This window comes from Trichomycterus rosablanca, chromosome 18, assembly GCF_030014385.1.
Source record: "Trichomycterus rosablanca isolate fTriRos1 chromosome 18, fTriRos1.hap1, whole genome shotgun sequence".
NCBI classification, from domain to species: Eukaryota; Metazoa; Chordata; class Actinopteri; order Siluriformes; family Trichomycteridae; genus Trichomycterus; species Trichomycterus rosablanca.
This window is the reverse complement of record NC_086005.1, coordinates 23,464,765-23,474,255: the sequence shown is the minus strand read 5'-3', so window position 1 is coordinate 23,474,255 and position 9,491 is coordinate 23,464,765.

Here is a 9,491-nt window from a genome sequence, read left to right as displayed (position 1 = left end):
CACAATTTGGACATGTTCACTGTGGGGTGTACTCACTTATGTTGCCAGCCATTTAGACATTAATGGCTGTGTGTTGAGTTATTTTCAGAAGACAGTAAATCTACACTGCTATACAAGCTGTACACTGACTACTCTAAGTTATATCCAAGTTTCATGTCTATAGTGTTGTCCCATGAAAAGATATAATAAAATATTTGCAGAAATGTGAGGGGTGTACTCACTTCTGTGATACACTGTATATATGCATAATACGTGCAGCCGGGAAGGGGTGGCAGTGAGGTGGGTGGTTGAGTTCATGTTGTGGAGCCCCCCCCGTGCCATGGGCCCGAGTGCACCTGCCCCCCTGCACCCCCTGTAGTTACGCCACTGCGTAGCTCGGTGGGTAGCACTGTGGTCTCACAGCAAGAAGGTCCTGGGTTCAATTCCCAGGTCTGGGTATTTTCCTTTGTGGAGTTTGCATGTTCTCCCCGTATCTGCATGGGTTTCCTCCCACAGTCCAAAGATATGCAAAGGGGGATGGCCTGGTAATTTCATGGGCCTTAAATAACTACTTATACCAAGAGATGCCCCTGCCTATACTCGTTGAAACAGCTTCCAGAATTACTCTCTTTATTTGAACAATGAGGTTAGTACTCCAAGGAATATTGTCTTCCCTGTGCTGCTATTGAAGAAAACTAGGTCTTTGATGGTCTACCTGGTATTACTAATTTTGTAATACATGTTAGGAAATCAGAGTGCCGCAGCACAGCGTCATGGGCCTAGGGACCTGGGTTTGATCCTTGTTTTCAATTATAATTATGTTTATGTGGAGACAAGTCACCTCAAAAAACCTCACAATAATGGTAATGCTTTCTGAAAGTTACATTTTTAAAAGGTCCCATGGGTACCATGCAAGTGATCAGGATGGAGTGGTTACTGAAGATAATGACATGTAAATAGATGTTGGGACGTAGTAAATGTATAATAGGTACTGAAAAGGAGAAAATTTTTGGATGCATTTAAGGGCCCGGAGTAGACAGGATACCCTTAAAGACCACAGGCTCCCCCCTGCAGCCCCTGTTGGGCCCTTAAGCAAGGCACTTAAACTTTTCGTCTTCCAAAGAAGCTATAAGAAGCTGGGGTATTCAAATAAAGAATTTCATAATTCTGTAAATTTATATATGACAGACAAAGGCATTCCATCTGCCCTAGATTACCCTTATACTTTTATTTCTAAAAACTGTTATGTCCCAATCCTGACCATGTTCTTGATAAGCTGATAAAATATTTTACCCTGAAGCACCCTCCAAACCATTCTCTGAACGACTAGAGCACTGCTGGGAGCTCTTTGAAGCAAAGATGATGTGTTATCAGATAGAGTCTGTCAGACACGGGCTTCCTTACTTGTTCTCCTTCAGAGTTTCATCAGAAGCAGGTGGTTTTTAGTGTAAGGAAGCAGGTGGTATTCATCCATGCATACCGCCAATAATTATATCTCTGCCCCCTCTATGCAGGCATGGAGACCTGATAGATAATCAGCATGATGTAGCCAAAAATGTAAATAATTTTGTTGGAAGTTGATGGTGAACTGACTGTGCGACCTGTTAGAATACATTTAACTCCACACAGGCTCAAAACATTATTTACCATCTGTCTAAGATCAGGAAAAACGACCTTGATTTTTCAACCTAATTACTAAAAAATCTCATAATAATATTGAACAACTACATTCTGTTGCTATATAAACATGAATCCATGCAATAATGCTCTAAAAATCTAGTTGCCTCATCAGAAAAGTTAAGGCTGTTACTGCAGCAAAGGATCTGTTCTGTTTATAGTGTATTCCTGCACTGTTTCAGTATTCCTAAGATAGGCTTCTAATAGCAATAGTCAGTACTTAAAAGGCCTGCTTCTCAATTAATTGCTAAGGAGGTTTTTTTATGAGACCATGATTTAGTGGCAATTTCGTCTGGTTCGGTTTAGACTCTTTGGAACTCTTTTTGCCCTCTCCCATTTGTCTTCAAGATATCAGACATCTAAAATGCTGCTCGGTTTCTTAGTTTTATTTCAGCCTAACTTTTATCTCTCACTCCCACTTTAGAATAGAACACATGATGAAGTGCCCCAAATCAAGGAGTTCCTCCACAGTGTTGCCTACTGAGTAGCTGGTGTTCATGTTAAATTATTAAAACTACGGTATATCAGAGAATCCCGGAGGTATGCGATAAATGAATGGTGTCTATACCAGGTGTTCTAAACATCAGTCCTAAAGGCCCACTGCAGAGTTTTAATCTTTTTTACCCCAAACACACCTAATAGCTTGCAAGTCTAATCAAATCTGTTGGGAATGGGTAACTGGGAGTTAGGAAAGTTAAAATGCATAACCTGTTTGTTTTGCAGCATTTAGGAAGAACTATTTGCATTTTGGATTAATATTTCTGGGCACATTCTTTCTCCCTGTGCGGTGATTTGAACTATAATAATTAATTTATAATGAGTTTGCTGTGCTAGGGTAATCTGTGAGGAGATAAAGTGTCATATTTAATCTAATGAGCAAAAGTTGTTTGATTCACATGAGTGAGTTCTTATAAGCCCAACAATCAAATATGATATAATTAATATTTGTATGACAATTATTATATATAAATATATATATATATATATATATATATATATATATATTAGTCATTTAAAAAGGATTGTGTAATCTATTGATCACTAGCAATATTCATTAGTTAATAGTCAGCAGTCAATAATCATTACTTTAATCATTTAATTATTTTTACACAACACAACTACACCTTCCAGTTCTGCCCAATTCAGCAGCATATCTATATATTCTGTGCTGTGTTAGAAAACCAAGAACTCAAGGAATAGAATAATTTACAATCATGTTCTACACAGCAATCATCGAGTCCATCCTCACATCATCCATAACCATCTGGTTTGGTTCATCCACATCACAAGAACAAGACAAACTCTAGCATATAATCAGGACAGCAGAGAGGATCATTGGATGTAGTCTGCCAACACTTCAAGACAATTAACAACAACAGAGTGCTGAAGCATGCCGGCAAAATTACAGCAGACCCTTCTCATCCTGGACATCACCTTTTCTAAACACTTCCATCTGGCAGAAGATTCAGGGCAATCAAAACAAACACAACCAGACATGCTAACAGCTTTTCCCCCAGAGCTGTAGCACTTCTTAACTTCAGTTGTTCTCTTGGTTAAATACTTGTAGGTGAATAATATAGAATTTATTTTATACAGATGCTAGCTATGGGTGTGGCTGAAACACCTGAACTTTGTCTGGGAAAAGGCACTAAGGAATAGTAAAGAGTCATGTTTGTTTAAAGGTGTTACCGCCCTACAGGAGCTCAGTACATCAGGTCATGTAAGTACAGTATATCCGTTTCCCTCTGCTGCCAGTGGACAGATCGTATCTGCAGCAAATAGCTGTGACCCTCTGTCTCCTCTACAAGAGTTTAAAGCCTGAAGCGCAGCCCTGAGATCAGCATCAACATCAGCTTATCCTCCTCAGCCACTGACAAGAAAAAAGAAATGGGGGTGAAAGAGCGCAAGCAAGCATGAAAGAAAGTTATACCCCATTAATGGAAACACACAGGCGGACGCACCGAAGTGTAACTCCTGTCAGGCAATTCTTACAAAAGGGTTCATGCTTACCCCAGGATTTAGTCCTGATGAGATGTTCACACTGGCTGCATTTAATTACATGACCTTTTAATAATCACCCCACGGATGAGTCATGTTCCAGTGGGATAGGCTTAACAAAATATCAGTATATACTACCAAAAGTATATATTTTTCTTATGACTGTGACACAATCAGGCATTTTATTAACATGCTTATATTTTTCTTAAATAAAAAATAATTGAAGAGGAAAAGTGGAATCTATTTACTACCAATAAAAATTGCAATGCAAAAATAATGAAAACTCAAACGATTTTGAGCAAGGATGAGGGTGTTACAATTAGGGTGTTAAAAGCTGATAATTTCCTTGATATAACTGATTTTATATTTCTGCGGCTTAAACAGCCAAACTCAATAATTAGGAGGGGTGTCTACATACTTTTGGCTATAAAGTGCATGTCCTTGTACATTGCTTTATTTATGTGTTCTTTGATGATGTGTAATACCACAGATCCATTAGGGACTTCAAAACAAGTAAAATGACTTTGACTTGGATCCTTTTGGTAACTCCTGGAGCCAGTAGAGAGATGCCAGGACCGGGGTGAAGTGGTCCCTCTTTTTTGTGCCTGGGAACAGGTGTGCCACTGTGGTGGTTGGTTGCATGGATGAATGGTTGGTTGGTTGGATGGATCACTTTATTAATGTGTAATATCCTGTCACAAAGGTAGGACTTAAATCAGCTCAGCAGTGTCCTATATCCAATTATAGTCAGTATTGAAAGAAGCTGTGAGGTCCAGCAAGGCCAGAATCACACAATTTCTTTTTTAACAGCAAGCAGCAGGTTATTAGTCACCTTAGGGAAGCTGACATTGTACTGTACTGTGGAAAGGTTTGAATCCAGCTTAAAAATTTTCAGCACAATTTCTGTACTTTAGAGAGGAATGGTAGTTTTGGAATTGGTTATTAAGAGTAGCAGTGTTGAGATTATGCTTTTGCTTTTTGAGTAGGGGCTGCACAGCAGTAGACTTTAAATGAGGGAACAGTGCCAGAACATAGGCAGGCATTTATTATGAACGATAAATGAGATATGGGAACTGGGATTTATTATGTCAGGAAGATTTTACTGGCAGGGTTTGTGAGTTTCATGTGAAATATTTTGCAAAAAGAAAATAAAGATTGGTTCCAAAAGCTGCCCAAGCACCCCAAATGTAGCGGAGGTCATTGCCAGAGGGTGCAGAGGGTGTCATTCAATTAGATTTTCACAATTTTGCCAATTAAAACTGCAAAAAATCCTCAAAATCCACCCACTAAGGTAACAAACTGGACAAACTGAGCAGAATGAATAGTACTGAATTAAACTCTGAGTTTATTGCAGTGTCTGGATATAACATCTGCAAATTAGCTTTTAACGACAGGCAGGCAGCCCATTAAAATCTAATAGCATACCTGCAGACTTTATTTCCAACACTGTGGCCGGGAGCTAGCCCTAGAACACCTGGTTTTAAGAGGAGCAACGGAATTAAGGATGGATGAACAGGTGGAGTCAAATATGGTTGCTTCAAATTATGTTCATATAAAATATCAGAATGGGTACAAAATGTGATTTTTAAGCACAGAAGTCACTCGAACTTACTCAAAAATCTGTATAAAGTTTACACAGAATGAGTGATAGTTCTGTGGGCAGAAAAGCATTGTTGATAAAAGAGTTCAGAGAAGAATGGTGGGCTTACCACATTTCTACCACAGGAGTCTACCACATTTCTTTTTGGGGTATTAACAGGGCTTATTACGTGTTTTCTATTTATACAAGTGTACATTACATAAAAAATGGTCATTGTAAACAACATTTAAAAAAATAAGTCATGTAATAAATAGTAAATTATTTTTAAAAAGGCCTTCCTTGCCTCCTCTGAAGGATCACCATTGATAAGCTGTCCCTACTATAATATTATCTTCTTTAGCCTTGTTGCTAATCCAGTCCAAAACCAAAGAAGAAGCCTGGAACATCAAACATTGACTTATCTGAAGGAATATAACATCTCAACCTTTAGTTAAAATTCACCATAAGCAAGCTGCCCAAATGTGGAGGGGGTCATTCAATTATATATTTCAGTTTTGTCAATAAAAACTGCAACAAAAAAAAAGCCTCACAACCCACTAGGGTAACAAACACATTGACTTATCTGAAGGAATATAAAAAAACAATCTTTAGTTAAAATACACCATAAGTAAGTATTACATTTATAGTTGTACTTACAAGGTTATAAAAATCAATGTATGTACATCAAAAATCAGATGACCTTGAGGCTGGCATTTGTCCTTTAGGGTTCAATAATGGAAGTTAAGCTCTCTCTCTTACTGTGTTGTGTAAAAGACTAAAAGGAAAGGCAAGCTCTGCACTATGTTGGTGATAATTCCAACAGCCTCTCTACAGTCACCAGCAAGCAATTTTATACAGGCTGGGAATCGTGTGGGTTTAGCATTTCAGGAAAAAAAAAACTTATATTGGCAATATTTTCTGAAGCCAGAGAGAGAGATAAAATCTGATTTATATTTGATATTCTACAGATAAAAAAGCAATGTGTGCTGTTGTAACAGTGGGAGCAGGGAAAGTCTGTGAGCAGGGACCCACCCTCCTGCAACAATCTGTGCTCAGAATAAATACAAATGCTGCAACTTTCTGCTCTCAGACACTCAGGTTTAAATTCACGGCAAGGAACGCAAATGCAAAAAGGAACAAGTGACAAAGTTTCAATAAGGTCAAATAGTGAGTATCTGAATACCAGGTGAATCAATTCTAAAAACTACAAAATATTTAATGTTTTAAAGGTAATTGTCTCAAAAGTCATGGCATAGACAAATTGAATCAGCATCGAGGAACAATGGCTACAAAATAAAGCTCACTGACAGGGGTAGACTGGCCAAGAAAAGAGACATTTACCCTACAACACCTTAAGTCCCTGAATTTAAGAACCAGACAGGGAAAAACAGGCAGGGGCAAAAAAAAAAAACAACAACCACACAATTCTTGAACTATACACAAGACCAGGGAGCCAGGGGACAGGAGGTGCAGCAAGTAATGTTTGATAAGATGCAGAGAATGCACTTTTCCATCAATCTGCACCTCTACTGAAGTGGCGATTTCTCTAAGATTGCAAGGGAACCTCAGCTTGTCAAAAAAAAAATGTCAAAAATTAAATTGTCAAATATGTACAGTTGTGTTAACATTTCATTGACTACAAATGCGTTAGAACACGTTCATCTCAAAGACGAGTTCGTTCAGAATCAGCTACTTATCACAAATCGACTGACTCGATTTTGTTAACTCCTGTAGCGTCAATGCATTTGCCCGTAGAAGCTGAGCGTCTATTCACTTCAATAGGACTGCAGGGAAAGGTTTTTTTCATTGCTTTGAAACTCGCCGGTCATTGGATAAATGCCACGATTTTGTCCCGCCCCCTGACACTGAGCGTCTCTGGGGGTGAATGGAGCTGGGTCTGGACGCGGAGCTTCTACAAGATGATTAGAGGATCAGTCGAAAGGCTGAATCCCGTTTTGATTGACAGCTATTTTGAGATCTACACCTTCACTTAATCACTGGGAGCTTCAGTCCCATCGCGGATTTTGCGAGTGAAGTCGAAAGACAAACTGCAACCCATTTCAAGCCATTTTCTTGAAAAGGAACGGAGGGCAGAATTTATGTACTGTATAAATAAATTGACAAATTTTATGATGTAAGCCGACAATGAGCTTCCCCTCTTTGAAAGACCAGCAGCCACCACTGCTCTACAGCCACTGCCAGCCAGCATGGGCATGTTACTCTTACTTTATATTAGCAACAGTAAATATTGATTATGTGTGCACCCGCTGTAAATTCCTGTATATAACAGAATAATCTGTGATTTTAAAGGAATTTTAAAATTTAACATGCAGCATTTTTGGCCTTGTGGTAGAATCACACTGGTAGAGCAGATAACCCTTGTGGTGGTGTGTTGTTTCTTTTCTCATGTATAGCTGAGCTAGTAGGTTCTGAAAGTTCCTGTCTTATTTCTGAAGGCTGGAAATTCACAGACAGCCAGAGCAGACTGTCACTTCTGCGCTATCCCTGTTCTATCTACTTTTCCCGTTGTGGGTTGAGGATATTTTTGTCTTTCATTTGTTACTTTGTTTCTATTCATTTAACATTAAAATACCTTTTATTTTGTGATTATCATTTTTTTATATTAGTGGATTTGTAGCCACAGTATTATTCTACCTTGATTTAACCTTTTGAACTTTTTGCAGGTGGGTGGATTTACCTGGCTCTTCAATACCAAGGCTTGTCCAGCCAGTTACAATTCCAACAGAAAGGAAGAAGAAATTCTTCCCAGAAGAATGGAGCCTGTTATGTTTAATATTGACTGTAAGCTAATTTTAAAACCTATAAATTTGGGCCAACATTTATTTTCTGAGATAAGTGTTCACAATTAGTTTATTACTGATTCTCACATTAATATGCAATATGGTTCTTTATAGGTATTTTCTATTTGAGTGATGCAGAATTAATCTCCCTACAGGTGTAAAGTAAAATAGCAATATTATTAAATAATAATAATAATCATACAAAGACAATGCGCTTAATAGCCCTTAGTAAACTAAGCAGCCTTGTGTAATACCAGTAGTAGTAATAAACGAGTCGTAAATGAACATATGCATACATTTTGTTATTGATTTCAGTTCTTACTATTGCTATGGAGAAGAAAACTGTCTCACAATGTCGCAGTATAGTTGGAACATCAATTAGAATCTGCCGCATAAGTTTCATTCAGATACACAACAGAAGAACCATGCCATGGGCTGCATTCTTTCTTTTTGTCTAAGGGAAACACTGGCTGAAGAGACTGCAGTGTATTAGTGCGTATGTGTATGTGTGTGTACCACCTCCTGAGCCTGTTTCCATGGCAATGTTAAGCACAGGTCCACCATTCAGAACTCATGGTCACTAATCCTCCTCTAAAGTAATCCCTTAATATTTTATTCACATCTGCATAGGTTTGTCCACAGCCGTTCTAATGTACTCTGAGAATTGGTTGAAATAAATTGAAAAGATTTAAGGTGACACCACATTTACAGCCTCTGTAATGTACAGTCGATGAAGAAGTAGGTACATGCCACCTTCAGTTCTATCGAACAGCATGAGGTGGGCCCAAGCATCCCATGTGTTTGTGGTGATACCCTATGGTTGCCTATCACTAAACCTGATCCACCTTGGTCTCATCAGTCTGAAGGATATCGTTCCTGAACATTTGTGGTTTGTTCTGATGCAGTTTTGCAAACCGAGGTCATGCTACTAGATTTTTTGGAGAGAAAGCTAGCCAGCCTTCCATGAAAGTCAAACTCAGTCATTTTCTAACTGAGCTGTTGTGAACATGTTTAATCTGCTTACAGAGGCATGTACAGTAGGTCATATAATGTAGCTTTTGGATTTCTCTTTACATCTGAGCATTAAATTGTCGTTGGAATGACTAAACATTGGACTGAATTAGGTGGGACGCCCACTTCTAGAAAGACTGCCAACCGGAAATGGTTTCATTGTTAAAACAGCCTCAAATAGAGGCTATAATTGTCTGTTAATCAGCTGTGGACATACTACTTAGTAACTAAGATGTGCTTCAAAATCAAGTATATAACATTAAAGAATAAAGTATATGTTTTCAACTTTGTGGACACAATTTTGAGATAGCCCCTTTCCCAAAGCAAGGTCCAATAATTCACCATTTTCTGGAAAGCTTGAAAAGTTGTTATAGCTGAAAAGGGGAAGGGGAGACTTGGTATTAATGCCCAAGGTTTTAGAATGTCGTGTCTGAGAGACAGAGAGA